We start from the raw sequence: 16753 nt of genomic DNA, 5'->3' as shown, positions 1-16753 counted from the left end.
AAGTCTGAATCACCCTGTAAGGTTTGAAATAAGTTACTTAGCTCTGAGTAGTTAATACAGTTTTGGGCCTTAGCCAATTAATATCTTCCAACAAATTTTGAAAATCATTGAGTTTGTAATTGGTCTCTTTTTAGCTGTACCTTCTGTGCTGGATTTTCTGCAGACCTATATATCTTATATCCTAAATAATTAATAGAATCTTTCCTTTCCATTTTTTCCAGGAGTAATTTGTAAATCCCAACAAGGGAGAAAGCTTCTGTTGATGAATATTAATAATTAATATTCAGTCACATATTTAGTAAAACCCTATTTAATCATTCATCAATAATTTCCCTCAAATAACCACCTATTGAGTCTATGATTCATTCAAAATTAAGCACAGAGGTGAACATAATAACTAATCTATTATCCCACTATCAGTTTATCTCCCTCCCATCCGAGGTCCCAGAGTTAATTTCTTCTTTGGAATTCATCCATTCTCCTCCTCTCCTGCTCTGCCTCCTCTTAGTGTCCTCCATCCTTGTACCCCCCCCCCCCATGGCCCACCACCTCCATCCTTGCAACCTCAAAACTCCACCTCCTTCTCTTCTGCCAAATCCCAAGCTTCAGCATTTTTTATTAACCAGTCAACTTTAGATTAGGTGGAGCAAGGCTTACACAGCAAGGACAAGTATACATGAGAATGTGCTCCTCTGGGCAGGGATCAGATCTTGGGGGCCCAGTATTTAGCATTAAAATACATAGCACCAGACCAACCCCCAGCAATTCCCCTTTTATTTCTAAATAAAAGACCATTTTATATGCATATAATAACATACAGTAATGTTTACGAAACAATGATAAAAACCAGTAGATAAGACTTACATATATAATGTCTAGTCAAAGGGCATTTGGCAGCCTTGAAGAAAATGTCGTATTATCCTATCTCGGTGAGTCTAAAGTTTTAGACCTAATTAATTTCTAGCATATCTTGTGTCTAACACTGAAAAACATCTATCTAGACCTTAATACATCTACTTAATTCCTAAGCAACTAGCTTAATTGTGAAGCTAACTGTCTGGTCTTCAGCCCCATCAGAGACTTGAGAAGGAATAAAATTAATTACCTGAGTAAACAGAAAGTGCAGGGTAGCAGCTTTCAAAATAAGATAAAAAATAAATTACAGACTGTTTGCTGCCTGGACAGCTACCTAAAACTCTCTGTGATGTTGGAGCATAATCTTCAGCCTTTTGGCCCAGTATATCTGACAGACATGTTTGTGAAGCAGTAACTATAATTAAGGACTTGCTTACCCTGTCTTGGCAGAGTTCACCAGTCAACTTGGCCTGCATTCGAGTTTGCCCATTTTAGGCAGAATTCAGCCTGTGCTAGAAATGAACATATTTTCTTTGTCTAGTGGCTCTGACACATTTGAAGACATTTCCATCATCATCTTTGAGGTAGGCTTGGTGCTGCCAGGAGTTGGCCTGTCTTGTTGTCAAAGAATCCTTAAAATAATAAAACATCTTGAAATGCCATATTCTGTAGGTCTTTGGGTGTTTGAAGACTTTATTTATTTTTACATTATCTATCTATAGAATAGCTATAGATTAAACCTACGATGTATATTCCTGTGCTAAATTAGACTAGTATTTGACATGACCATGACTCTGATTGACTTCCATTCCTTAATTATCCTAAACAGCAGACAAAAACAATAGTTTTTAAAGTTTTGGAAGTAAACCTTGTATTATTATTATTTTTTTAAGGTTTATTTCTTTATTATTACGTATACAGTGCTCTGCCTGCATGTACACCTGCAGGCCAGAAGAGGGCATCAGATCACATTATAGATGGTTGTGAGCCACCTTGTGGTTGCTGGGAAATGAGCTCAGGACCTCTGGAAGAGCAGTCAGTGCTCTTAACCTCTGAGCCATCTCTCCAGCCCCGTAAACCTTGTATTATAAATGAGTTTTATGGGTACAATTCCTCATACCAGAGTAGAAATATAATGTGTGTGTCAAAGATAACCATAAATTTGAATTCTGTACCAATGTATCAAAAAACAAAAAAACATATACACACAAAACCTTACTTGAAACTAACAACTAAAGCCTTAAGTTGAGGAGTAGATTCAATAATCTACCATTTGTCCTATCATCTCTATATATTTTCTATATTCCCCCTTCTTGCTTTTCAACTCCTATCTCCATACCTAAGAAAGAAAAATAGAAAGAAAAATAGAAGAAAAAGAAAAGACAGAAATCCCCGAATCTAACTTCATTTTCTCTCTGAATAAAACCATTAATAACATGTAACCAATGACAGTAAATATCCATAGCCCAATAAAACAACCAAAGACCTACCCAACTCCCTTAAGGGAAATGAGGTGTCATTCTCTTAAGGTTGCTTTTCTCTGACTTGGGGCATAGAATGCCTTTTGCGGGGCCCAGATAAAATTGGGAAAAAAAATGGTTAAGCAAGCTAGCCATAGCATTTGTGGTCCAGTCTCTAAATGTTGAGAAATTTCAGGCTTAATAGAAGTCCTGTTTGGAACAGTCTGAAATGTTGGAGCAATTAAGATCAGCAGCCAGGCATGGTGGCGTATGCCTCTAATCCCAGCACGGGAAGCAGAGACAGGCAGTTTGCTGTGAGTTTGAGGCCAGTTTGAGGCTGGCCTACAAAGCGAGTCTAGGACAGCTAAGTCTACACAGAGAAATCCTGTATTGAAAAACAAAACAAACAAATAAAAAATATCAGCAGCTTTCATTGAAGCTGTCTTGGGAGCAGGCTCTGATGAGGAACATCAGTTGAAGCAGTTGAGGCTGGAACATGCAGGATGCCAGGACAGATGTGTCAGCATCTGAATATTCTGGAGGATGAATTCTGTCAGGTCTGATCCAGCGTTATCAGTATCTAGTTCTTTTGTTCTAAAAACATATAATTTCTCATAAGCATGATACATTCCTAAAATTAAAGTTGTATGAGATATGTAGGATGCACAGATCAATTAAGGACAGTTTCTGCTCTTCGTGTGAGCAGAAGAAAAGACATTTTTCTGTAAGCCAGTCTGGATTGTAAACCAAATATTTAAAAGAATGGCATGATAAGTTTTGAAGCTATCAAAGCCAAGGATTTATTGGCCATATATAGTTGAAGTTCTGGTTGGAGACATTTTTATGTCTCAATCAGTCTCAGAGTTGTTCCCATATGAAAGGGTCAGCAATTCATGTTACCTGTTCTGTTTGGTCTTCTTGATTTCTCTCTTTTTGTGTGTAGCCAAGACTTTCGGGGGTCTTCCTCTGTCATACCTGATTTGTATCAGTTTTGATTGAACCCATAATTTCTCTTCTCCTGAATGAACGTACACAAAACCTTTTCCCCAGAGTAACAACACATTCCCTGCTTTCCACTGTGAGGTTAGAGTATCTTTTAAATAGCCAGGCTGAAATGATTCAGCAGTTTTTTCTATGATCCAGTGTCTCTCCGCAGCAGCTTTTTGTCATTATGAAGGTTAAAGTCAGTAAAGCATTATGTAATCTATCTCTAAGGGTCTTTGATACCTCTCTCTTACCTTTCTTACAGGCTGTTAAGGTTTCTTTAAATCTCTTTAAGTCTATTGCCTCTATGGGCTGCCACCCAAATTCTTGATAATCTTGTGAATTTCTTTAATCTGAGTCTAATGCCCTTAACTTGAAAAATCAATGTAGGTTTTCTAATGGACTTGGACTGCCATTTTCCTGTCTCGTCACAAGGTGGTGCTGTAGGCTTTAGTTTGAATTCATCTTAAGAGTATTTTGCTTTAAAGAACTATCTCCAATTTTTGTTCTATTACTTGTAACTTATCATGGATTTTTTTTTTTCATCTCCTTATCCTAGTCTGCTTTAATCTGGTTTTTCTTAAATAGGATATATAAAATTGTAATTATTACTTAAAAAATAATTATATTTATGCTGATAATTGAAACAAAATTATATGGGACCCAAGTGCCTTTTGTCATTGTATTCTCCACTTTTTAAACACAGAAAATATTTTCCTTTTAATCTAACACTTTCCTTCCTTTAGAGACTTCAAATTATTATTTTTCAACTAGATATTTTTTCTAGGACTGTATATAGCCAGTTCCTTTTCTTTCTTCTTTACGTAATCACAGTTCCAAACATATATTACCAAATCTGAGGGATTTTTTTTTTTCAGTCTGGAATGGCTTCCTTTTGCCTGCAGTTGCTGGTGTTCTTTACAAGCTGCTGTGGACTTTCCATTAGCCAGCAACTCCAGCTCAGCCACTCTGCTCACAGAGAAGGGGCAGTTCCACACCACTTGGCACTGAGCCGCAGCTGACTGGAGAGACTGCAGCTTCTGTGCATTAGGACCTACTCCACTACTGTGCAGTCAGCTCACTGGCTCTGTCTTCCACACAACTCTAGTTGCAGCCACTGTCTGCCTGCCTGCGCAGCAGTACGCCTTCCCTATGCTGGCTCAGGTTCCCATGGCCCACCACCACATGTTCCAGGCACATGTGCTCTGCCCTGCTGGGCTGTGCCAGTGCCTCTGACCTCCACCCACTCTGGGCCTTCAGCAATGAGCAATGAGGATCAGAAGGGGCAGTCACACCCCATCACAGCACAAGTGAATACAGAAGGCCAGGCCTGCCCAAGAGACTGCAGGATCTGCCTGCCTGCACACTAGCCTGCTTGGTTGCTAGGAAACTGAATCCAGCTCCTGTGTCCACAATTTTTCTTAGGCCCTATGCTTAGATTACATGTCAGACGCCAAATAGCACCATACTATCTATGACCCACCAGTTCCTGAGTAATGACACAGAGACTATTATTATTTATTATGATTTAGGCCTTAGCTTAGGCTACTTCCCAGCCAGCTTAACTAACTTATTTAATCCGATAGTCTAGTCTACCTCTTGCCATGTGGCCTGTTACTCTCACTCAGTCATGGCAGCTGCCCTTTCCACCTCTTGCATTGTGCTGGTGAAAACAACTTTTATAGAATACATAGAAAGATTACCCCAGAGAAATATCTCCGTACTTAAGAGGGGTGTGACGGCCTCTCTGATCCTCACTGCTCAGACAAGCAGGCTGCTGAAGGCCCAGAGTGGCTGGAGGTCAGAGGCATTGGTGGACCATGAGAACCTGAGCCAGCAGAAGGAAGGCCTACTGAGGACCTGGGTTTATGGTGGCTCACAACCATCTGGATCCTGTTCCACAAGATCCAACATCTTCTGGCCTCTCAGTCATTTTATGTGCATTGTACACAGAATTGAGCCAGGCATAATACCCACATATATACACAGAAAACAAAACAAATCTTTTGAAAGTATCTAGAGCAAGAGGCAATAAGTAAAAACTAATTGTCTAATGTTCTTAGCACAAACTTGTATGTTTGTTAAATTTTTCTCGTTTATTAGTCTTGTGTTACTGTATATAAAAGAACTCCCTGATACTGTGGAGTTTTGGGGGGGGTTCTAGTTATATCTATCTTAAGGAACACAAGGTATGCTGAGCTGAAAAGATGGCTCAGTGGTTAAGAATATTTGTTCCTGCCAGGCGGTGGTGCACACCTTTAATCCCATCACTTGGAAGGCAGAGGCAGGTGACTCTCTGAGTTCAAGGCCAGCCTGATCTACAGAGTGAGCCCTTGACAGCCAGGGTTACATAGAGAAACCATGTCTTTAAAAACAAACAAACAAACAAAAGCCCTCGTTCTTGCAGAGGACCTGGGTTCAGCCTGTAGCACCCATGTGTCAACTACAACCATATAATGATCCATAACTCCAGTTCTGGGGTGATCCAGCACCCCTTCTGACTTCTGTGGCATGCGTTGGTACACATACATACATGTAGGCAAAAGAATTAAAGAAAAAACAAAAAAAACTTTTTTTGTTGTTTAGGATTGTGGGCTTGTAGGAATATTAAGTTTTTTGGTTCTGTATAGAGTATATCTTCTTGGAAATTTTTTAAAAGTCCATGAAGAAACTAAAATATATACTATATGTCATTCTAGTACTTTTGGCTTAATTTTTTTTTTTTTTTAAATGCATTGGTGTATGTGTCTGAGGGTGTCAGTTCCCCTGGAACTGGAGTTACAGCTAACAGTTGTTAGCTGCCATGTAGGTATTGGGAATTGAACTCAGGTCCTCTGGAAGAGAAGCCAGTGCTCTTAACCACTGAGCTATCTCTCCAACCCTTTTAGCTTCTTTTTTTTTTTTTTTTCCTCAGAGACAGGGCCTTTCTGATGTAGCCTTGGCTATCCTGGACTTACTCTGTAGACCAGGCTGGCCTTGAACTCACAGTGATCTGCCTGCCTCTGCCTCCTGAGCGCTGGGATTAAAGACATGCACCACTAACGTGGCTTTTTAGCTTAATTTTTAAAGTTAGGCTGTAAAGGATGAATTGTTAGGATAAATTAGCCATAATTATACCTATGGAGTGGTTTACTTGATTATTCTATGCTCCTCTGTTAAGGTTTTAAACTAAACAGAAGCTGAATTTCTAAGATTTTCTTTGTGCGAAAGCAATATATACATTTGAAAGCTGAGAGGTGGGCAAGAATTTATAATAATTTTCAATTTTTATCCTTTTTGGATAAATCTGTCTGATTTTGGGGGGTTGTGGGGCAGAATAGGGAGTGGAGAAATGTAGGTAGAGTGTGAAAAATTGGGATATTTTTCTGTTTTAGAACCCTTATACCAAACTGTTAATTTTATGTAAATTATGAAGTATTTAAACAAACCTTTATAGTTTTAGATACTTGCAAGTAGTCTTAATCTTACTCCTTGTAACTTAATAGCCTGAATTTATTCCTGTTACAACTTTACTAGCCAGTGTCTGTTGTGTATAACTTTCACAGCAATCCAGTGAACATATGTACTATTCTCATGGGTGAGGAAACTGTTACCTAGAGATGTAAAATAGTACAATTTACAGAATGGTTATGAACACAATATTCTCTCAGCCTTCTTAGTGTCAACCAGGATTCTTCCATAAAGATATGTTAGTTTTGTCTTTTCTTAAAAAGATTTTTTAGCATTTACTTAAATTGAGCAGTAATTTTAATTTTTAGTCCCTTTGTTTTATGATCAGACTGAAAGGAAAATAGAGTGTATAATACAGTAGAGTATAGAAGGTATAGCATAGAATTATAGTCTTTCTTTGAATTATTGGTTTTTGTTTTTGTTTTTATTAACTTTTTGTGGGTTTGTTCACCATAAATAATGAAGAAACAGTTACAGAAATGTTGTTGGGGTTGTGTGTTTAAAACTTGTTTTTCCTTTCACTAAAATTACCTGGTGACTCAGTAACTCCTTCTTAGGTTGGAAGCTAAAAGGGAACCATCTGGGATGGTTTTATTAAGATGGAATCATATTAGAGAAGAAACTTAAAATTAGCAGGGAAAAAAGAGCTATAGTCTTTCAACTACATGTTTAGCATTTACTAAAAAGGATCAAAATACTAAATATTCCAATAGTGGCATAAGTACAAAACCAACCAGATATTTTTAGCAATATAAAGGTAGGGGACAAATACTGAGAATTGTCCTCTGAGATCCACACAGGGTCTGTAGCATGAGACACACATGTACATCACATATTCACATAATAAACGAATAAATGTAATTGTTAAAAAGACAGCGAAATGAGGTGAAGAGGTGGATCGGGTCAAAGCCCTGGCTGCTTTTACAGAGTATGCCAGGGCTGGGTTCCCAACGTTGGTATGATGGTTCACTATAGTCTCTAAGTCCAGTCCATAGGCTCTAGCACTCTCTTCTCACCTTTGCAGGTACCGGGCACACACATACAAGTAAAAGTCTCTTGCACATAAGATAAAAATGTAAAAAGAGTGAGAAAGATAAAGAAATACCAAATTATAGAATTTGGTGGCTTTGGTGGGTGAAAGGGCTTGCTACAGAAGACTCAAGACTGGTATTTCAATACCAGGTGTTCTCTAAAAAGCTAATGTGTCATGGCCATCTGAAGCCCACCACTCATCCAGTCAGAGCAGGGAGAGATAGGGGTATAGTCCAGGAGCTGTGGGGCCAACCAGCAGTGTGGCAGAAATAACCAGATACTAGAAGAAAACTGACACCTCAAAGTTGTCCTCTGTCTTCTACATGCAGGCCATGGTCTGTGCACCCCTGCATGTATTTATACATAATAAATTTTTAGTGCCAGATAAACTATTGAGAATTTTTTTTTTGGTTTTTTTTTCTTTTATTATTATTTTTTTTTATTAATTTATTCTTGTTACATCTCAATGTTTATCCCATCACTTGTATCCTCCCATTCTTCCCTTCCCCCCATTTTCCCATTATTCCCCTCCCCAATGACTGTTCCTGAGGGGGATTACCTCCCCCTGTATATGCTCATAGGGTATCAAGTCTCTTCTTGGCAACCTGCTGTCCTTCTTCTGAGTGCCACCAGGTCTCCCCCTCCAGGAGACATGGTCAAATGTGAGGCACCAGAGTACGTGAGAAAGTCATACCCCACTCTCCACTCAACTGTGGAGAATGTTCTGATCATTGGCTAGATCTGGATAGGGGTTTAAAGTTTACCGCCTGTATTGTCCTTGGCTGGTGCCTTAGTTTGAGTGGGGCCCCTGGGCCCAAATCTGCCTATCATAATGTTCTACTTGTAGGTTTCTAGGACCCTCTGGATCCTTCTACTTTGCTATTCTCCTATGCTTCTCTCATTTAGAGTCCTAATAGGATGTCCTCCCCTCTGTCCCAGTTTCCTGGTAAGTGAAGGCTTTCGTGGGACATGCCCCTTGGGCTAGTATGCAGATATAAGTGAGTATATACCATTTGATTCTTTCTGCTTCTGGGTTAACTCACTCATTATGATAATTTCTAGCTCAATCCATTTATCCACAAATTTCTGGAATTCCTTGTTTTTAATAGCTGAGTAGTATTCCATAGTGTATATGTACCACAGTTTCTTTATCCATTCTTCTACTGATGGACACTTAGGCTGTTTCCATGTTCTGGCTATTATGAATAAGGCTGCTATGAACATGGTTGAGCAAATTTTCTTGTATGCTGGAGCATCTTCTGGGTATATTCCAAGGAGTGGAATAGCTGGGTCTTGAGGAAGCCCTATTCCCATTTTTCTGAGATACCACCAGATAGATTTCCAAAGTGGCTGTACTAGTTTGCATTCCCACCAGCAATGAAGGAGTGTTCCTCTCTCCTCACATCCTCGCCAGCATGTGGTGTCACTTGAATTTTTTATCTTAGCCATTCTGAAACTATTGGGAATTTAATCTTATATGTAATTGTTATTTTTCAAATGAAGTCAGTATCAGCTGAAAAACTTAAATGACATCACCAAAATGATAGCAGTAAGTAGTATAACCGTAACTGATAGCCTGGGCCTCTCCTTCCCATCTCTTCTGTGTGTGTATACATGCATATGCGATAAACTAGTATACATCTGCCAAATTTGGTGACTAGGAAGATGTCTTAGTGGCTAAGCGTGCCTGATGACCAAGCATAAAGATCTCAGTTTGAATCCTAGCATCCACATGAAAAGGTGGTCATGGCCCCACATGTCTATAACCCCATTTCTGAGGGGAAAAGATAAGCCTGACTGAAATGGTGAGATTCTGGTTCAGTAAGAGATCCTATTTCAAGGAAACGAGGCGGAGAATGATAGAATAGAACAACTAAAGTCCTTTTCTGGTCTCTTGCTTGTTCTCTCTCTCTCCCCTTCCCTCCCACCCCCCCCCCGTAATATTCATGTACTACACACCTACATACACCACACCCACACATGCACATGACATATCCATGTACAACACACACAAATACATATGCCACAGACATGCCACACAGACACATACACACATACAACACAGACATAACAACACCACAGACAGGACACACATGTGCCACAGGTATATCACGTGCAATATAAAAGTAATATCCCAACATTTTTTAAAAATCTGTTTTTAAAATGTTTATTTTTGGGCTGGAGAGATGACTCAGCAGATGAGAGCACTAACTACTCTTCCAGAGGACCCAGGTTTAATTCCCAGCACCCACATGGCAGCTCACCACTATCTGTAACTCCTGTTCCAGGAGCTCTGACACCGTCACACACGTATACATGCAGTCAAAACACCAATGTACATAACAAAAAAAAACATTATTTTTTTAAATGTTTATTTTCTGTGTGGGGATGTTTTCCCATATAAATGTCTCTATATCACTTAAGTGACTGGTGCCAGAGGAGGCCAGAAAAAGACACCTGATGTCCTGGAACTGAAATTACAGATGGAGCCACCGTGTGGGTGCTAGGGAACAAAGCTGTGTCCTCTGGAAGGGCAGCCTGTCCTCTTCATGGCTGAGCCATCTCTCCAGCCCTGAAGATTGAGTATTTATCAATATACAGAGAGCTAACTTAGGAAGTATGTGTGATACCAAGTTTTTCTAGAACTCTCAGGGGGAGTGTGATCAGTTAAGGTGGGGTTCACCAGCTCCCCACTCTCCTGCCCCTGTCTCGTTTAGCCACTAGTTCTCAGTGGAATGGCTTTGTTTTCTTTTCTTTTTTTTTTCTCCACTTCCCGTTTCTTTCTTTTGTGAGTGTAAGTATTTTGCCTGCATCTGTGCAAATGTGTGAACCTTGTACCCACAGAGGATAGAGAGAGGGTCTCAGATCACGTGGGTGTCCTCCTGTTGGCAGGCAGTTGTGAGCCATCATGTGGGTGTTGGGAACCAAACCTGAGGCCTCTGAAAAGACAGCCTGTGCTCATCACTGCTGAGCCACCTCTCCAGCCCCAGTGACATTGCTCTTACAACTAAAGGAAGGGAGCCTGTGGCCTGAGTGTGCTGGCAAAGGGAAGAGCTGTGTCCTAAACAGTTTGGAGTGAGATGGCATGGAATTCATTATGCTACCCAGATCAGCATATAATTTAAAGCTGGTCAATTGCTTACTTCTGTGGTTTTCCATATCACATTCTAGACTTACTTCATGACAGGGAGCTAAAACTAGAAAGTATAAACACAGATAAAAGGTTTCAATTGTGTCCTGCTCTGCATCAACTTATCCATGTTTTAGCATCCATTGATTATGCATGCCTGAATTCATTTAATTTATTCACACATTTACTATAGTTACTTAACATTACAATGTTTTCTCTTTTTTTGCATTATGAATATTGGTTTAATTATAGGACCAGTAGTATACTTAATTTTATTTATCTTCAAAATTCAAAAATATCAGTTTTGCATAAATAAAACTATCCAGTGAAATTTAAGATTTTTGTGCCACTTTTATTGTTCTTTAAATATGTTTCAATAACATTAAATTGGTACTTGGAATAATTCTGGTTGCGTGCAGTGACAGACTTGAACACAGAGCCTTGAGCTAGGTGAGTGCCCAAGTCTGAATTATACTCCAGCCCAGAATAATTTTTTTATTGTGGTCCTGTTATCATATGACATTTATTTAGGCTAATTTGTTTCTATTTATTTTCAGTTTGGGGCTTAGGTAAATTGTGTTTTTCTCAGTTTATATTTTGAATATATAAATTGTTAATATGTAAAATGTGTATCAGCACATGTATTAACAAAAGCAGCGTCTCCAGTCCACATGTAACACTTACTAGTTTCTACTTTTTTTTCTTAATTTTCTTTTTTAAGATAATAAAATATTCTTGTGTATTTTATCATACTTTTATCATATTTTATCATACTTTTTATCATATTTTATCATAAAATGTAAATTGGCACATTGTGGATATTTTTCTGTGACTTACTATAATCTGAGAGCACTTGAACATGCATAGAAGGAGGTCTTTAATCTTATTGCCCTGTACCATTGTGCATTCAGACAGATCCTGGTTTTCTTTTTTTTCTTTTTGTTGTTGTTGTTGTTGTTGTTTTAAATCCTGGTTTTCTTAATCAGTCGTCCCCCCCCTGGATTTTTTCCAGTTATTTGCTATTCTAAAAAAAAGTTATAAATCAGGCTGCTATGAACATGGTTGAGAATATGTCCTTGTTGTGAGATGGAGCATCTTCTGGAGCATCATCTCTGGGGTATATTCCAAGGAGTGGAATAGCTGAGTCTTGAGGAAGCCCGATACCCAGTTTTCTGAGATAGTGCCAGATAGATTTCCAAAGTGGTTGTTCCAGTTTGCATTCCCACCAGCAATGAAGGAGTGTTCTCCTTTCTCCACATCCTCGCCAGCATGTGGTGTCACATGAGTTCTTGATCTTAGCCATTCTGATGGGTGTAAGATGGAATCTCAGAGTCGTTTTGATTTGCATTTCTCTGATGACTAAGGATGTTGAGCATTTCTTTAAGTGTTTCTCAGCCATTTGATATTCCTCTGTTGAGCAGTCTCTGTTTAATTTTGAGCCCCATTTCGCAATTGGGTTATTTGGTTTGGTGGTGTTTAATTTCTTGAGCTCTTTATATATTTTGAGTATTAGACCTTTGTCAGATGTAGGGTTGATGAAGATCTTTTCCCAGTCTGTAGGCTGTCACTTTGTTCTGTTGACAGTGTCTTCTGCCTTACAGAAGCTTCTCAACCTCATGAGGTACCATTTTTTAACTGTTGACCTTAAGGCCTGGGCTGTTGGTGGTCTGTTCAGGAAGTTGTCTCCTGTGCCAATGAGTTCCAGGCTCTTCCCCACTTTTTCTTTTAAGAGATTTAGTGCCTCTAGTTTTATGTTGAGGTCTTTAATCTACTTGGACTTGAATTTTGTGCATGGTGATAAATACAAGTCTACTTGCATTTTTCTACATGTAGACATCTAATTAGACCAGCCCCATTTGTTGAAGATGCTATCCTTTTTCCATTGAATAGATTTGGCTTTTTTGTCAAAAATAAAGTATCCATATGTGTGTGGATTTATGGTCTTCAATTCGATTCCATTGATCAACCATCCTATTGCTATGCCAGTACCATGCTGTTTTAATTACTGTTGCTTTGTAGTACAGCTAGAAATCAGATATGGAGATTTCCCCCAGAGGATCTTTTACTGTACAGGATGCAATCTTCTTCATAATAGCCAGAACCTGGAAACAACCTAAATGTCCCTCAGTCAAGAATGGATAAAGAAACTGTGGTACATTTACACTATGGAATACTACTCAGCTATTAAAAACAAGGAAATCCTGAAATTTGCAGGCAAATGGCTGGAACTAGAAATGATCATACTGAGTGAGTTAGCCCAGACCCAGAAAGATTCACATGGTATATACTCACTTATAATTGGACACTAGCGCAAAAGAGATGTCCCATGAAAGTGAAGATTGGGAGAGATGTGGGAACTTCCTATTGGGACTCTAGGTGACAGAAGTATGGGAGAATGGGGAAATAGAAGGATCCAGAGGGTCCTAGAAACCTACAAGAAGAAGAACATGACAGGTGGATCTGGACCCAGGGGCGTCTGCTCAAACTACTGCACCAACGAAGGACAATACATGTAGTAAACATTGAACCTGTATTCAGATCTAGCCAATGGACAGGACATTCTCCACAGTTGTGTGGAGAGTGGGGACTGACTCTGAGATGAACTCTGATGCCCTATATTTGACCACTTCCCCTTGGTGGGGAGGCCTGGTGGCCCTCAGAAAAAGGATAAGCAGGCTACCAGGATGAGACTTGATAGGCTGTGACCATATGGTGCGGGAGGAGGTCCCCTTCTGTCACAGACCTGGGGAGGGGAATAGGCTGAAAGAGGGAGGGAGGAAAGAACAGGAGTATACAAGTGAGGGGATAACAATTGGGATGTAATCTGAATAAATTAATTAAAATTTTTAAAAAATGTTACAATATAAAATCTTGAAAATGCATGTTAGAGAGATGGCCATCCGTTCAGAGTGCTTTTTTCTCAAGCATGCCTGTTACTTCAGCTTCTGGAAATCTGGCAGTCTTCTAGCCCCCAAGTACACCTACATATGTGCACGTACATGCACACAGGCTCATAAATTAAAAATGATTTTTTTTTTTTTTTTAAAGAAAGTGCATCTTAGAATGTTTCCCTTTGGTGGAATCACTGATGTGTGAGATTTTTGTTACATTTACCACATTCTCTTTAGTTCTAGTTTAGTTGCTGTTGCTTCTATTAAGGACATGTCATCTTACCTAGAAACAGGGGATGTCTTCATTTATTCATATCTGTTCTTCCTTTGTCTTGGCAGATTGATTTTCTTATAATTATATAATTATACATTTTTATATATTGTATACAATACACATTGTGACCTGTTTGCACATATTAGGATATATGATAACAGCTTAGAAACTTACATATTTAAATGATTTAATATCTACAAAAGATATAAATATATTACAACATGTACATTTTGAAGCTTTTCACTATAGAGAATTCAAAGAGAGATTTTTAAAGTAGTTAATGAATCCCATGTGTTTGAACAATGAGTATTTTCACATGTGGAGTTAATAACTTTCAATCCTCAACTCCGTGTAATATTTACAAGCTGTATTGTCATTGTGATTAAGGAAGACTTTCTCGGTGAGTGGCATTGATTACCTTATCTTTGTAGTCTTGGGGAACCCTTACTTGTTTTCAGACTTTTTTAACACGAAGAGCTGTGTTGGAAAGCTTTGAGGTGTTTCAGATAACAACTAGGAGATGTTCCAAAGTGCAATATAAGCGAGGTGTGGTGGTGCACATCTCTAATCCCAGTGCTCACAAGGCAGCACCACGTGGATCCCAGTTGACTTTGAGGCCAGCCCCAGGGGTGGCGGTGGGGAAGGGCTGCACAGTTGTTTTGTTTTAAAGCAGTTTAACAAGTTTACACCAAAAGATTTAAATAGTATTTTCCTATCAGTATGATCCTTAAAATCATACTGTTTATAATTTAGGGTTGAATATGCATCAAGAATTTTAATTTAGTTCATTAATGAATTAACCAGAAAGATGATAAAGCTAAGTATTTAAGAACTTAGGCCTAGCCGTACTCAGTTGTACACACCTGTAATACCACCACTCAGGGAGGCAGAGGCCAGGCAAATAGATCTCTGTGAATTCAAGGACAGCCCGGTCTACAGAGTGAGTTCAGTGACAGCCAGGGCTACCAGAGAAGCCTTGTCTCGGAAAGAAAGAAAAAGAGGAAGAAGGAGAAGAACAGCTTGTGTTTATGTGGTCCTCCTTTCTAAAATAAGATCTGTGGTGGCACACACCTTTAGTTTCTGTAATTCAGAGGCAGAGGCAGGCAGACTTCTTGAGTTTGCAAACAGACTAGTCTACAGATTGAGTTCCAAACAGCCAGGGCTACACAGAGAAACCCTGTCTTGAAAAACAGAATAAAATTACTAAGGTCACTATGCTATAGGTAACCTTTGGGTTGTCTTTTCTATTAGACAAATTATTTGCATGTCTCCTAGAGATAAACCTGCAGGCTACTAGTAGTCGTACAGAGTACTTTGTTAATAATGAACAGCTGAGTTAGAGACAAGCTATTTGTCTGGAAAGCCAAGTGATCCTGGAAGCAGTTGTTAAACTAGTCAGACCACCTGCACCAGTCTGGCTTGGCAAGGTTTTGTTGTGCTTACTCTGCTTGTTTGGCCTCTACTGGCAGAGATGCTTGATACAGCAGGGACTCCTGGCCTTCAGGCTAAGACTCTTACGGGCTTCAGGATGATGTGAAAGGGCACACTGCCAGTATCTTGGCCTTACTCCCAAGATAGGAGTAATGATTTTAATGAAAAGCCAAGTGGAGATCAGGGTGGTAAAGGCTACTTTGATGTTCTGTACCTGTGACTATCCTTATCCTCCACCATTATCTGCTGTGCAGCATACCTTTCTGTGCTGTCGGCGTCCTTTCTTGTGCCTCTTAACAGCCTCCCTCTCCCCTGTCTTCCATATTTCAAGTTAACCTTCTCTTCTCCAGTTGTGCTCAAAATATGTATTATACTAACAGAAGTGTGTGTGTGTGTGTGTGTGTGTGTGTGTTTCCCCTATTTAGGCCCATGTAGATTGTTTATAGTGCTTACCTTAAAGTAAAAATAAGAATATATGTTGATTCCAGTTGACAAAATTGTTGAGATTTTACTGATGTCTTTCCTGCTGTTCATCCCTACTGTCCTTTTCTGGCATTGCATTGGTGTTTAAGAAAATCTCCCATATACTGTTTGAACTGAGCAAAAGAAGAAAAGGATTTTCTTAATGCTAAACTTTGAGGATGTATGAATGGCTTTGATATGTGGTTTTAAGTAGGAAAACTGAAAAGACATCTTAAATGTATTGGAAAGACACAGGACAATTAGCTTTCGCATTGACTAAATTTGGTGATTAAATATTTGGTAATTTATTTTAATGACAGATAAAACTGGAGTCTTAGTTAAATGTTCAGTTGTCTTAAAAGGTCATCTTCCTCTTCTTCTTCCTCCTCCTCCTCTTCTTCCTCCTCCTTCTTTTTGAGTCAAAGTCTCTATGTAGCCCTGGCTGGCTTTGAACTCACAGAGATGCACTTGCTTCTTGTTCTCACATGTTGGGATTTTTTTTAAAGATTTATTTATTTATTTTATGTATATGAGTACTCTATCTTCAGGTATGCCTGCATGCCAGAAGAGGGAACAGATTCCAGTATAGATTGTTGTAAGTCCCATGTGGTTACTGGGACTTCAACACAGGAGCTTTGGAAGAGCAGATAGTGTTTTAACCACCAAGCCATCTCTCCAGCCTGACGTTTAGTCCTAACACTTAATATAAACATTTCTACTTGATAAAGGTTATATTTCGAATAGATTTCAGGAAAACACCATTTATTTTTGCATCTAATATAAA

The 16753-nt window shown here is 39.1% G+C and overlaps 1 protein-coding gene across 1 annotated transcript in view; it reads left to right on the top strand.

Annotated features, from left to right (window-relative positions):
- The window catches only part of Rabgap1 (RAB GTPase activating protein 1), a 136743-nt gene that overhangs the window by 51453 nt on the left and 68537 nt on the right, over nucleotides 1-16753 (top strand). The gene's annotated exons all lie outside the window — the stretch shown is intronic.

This window comes from Acomys russatus, chromosome 24 (genome assembly GCF_903995435.1).
Source record: "Acomys russatus chromosome 24, mAcoRus1.1, whole genome shotgun sequence".
In the NCBI taxonomy this organism is placed as follows: domain Eukaryota; kingdom Metazoa; phylum Chordata; class Mammalia; order Rodentia; family Muridae; genus Acomys; species Acomys russatus.
This window is presented reverse-complemented; position numbering and strand designations above follow the sequence as displayed.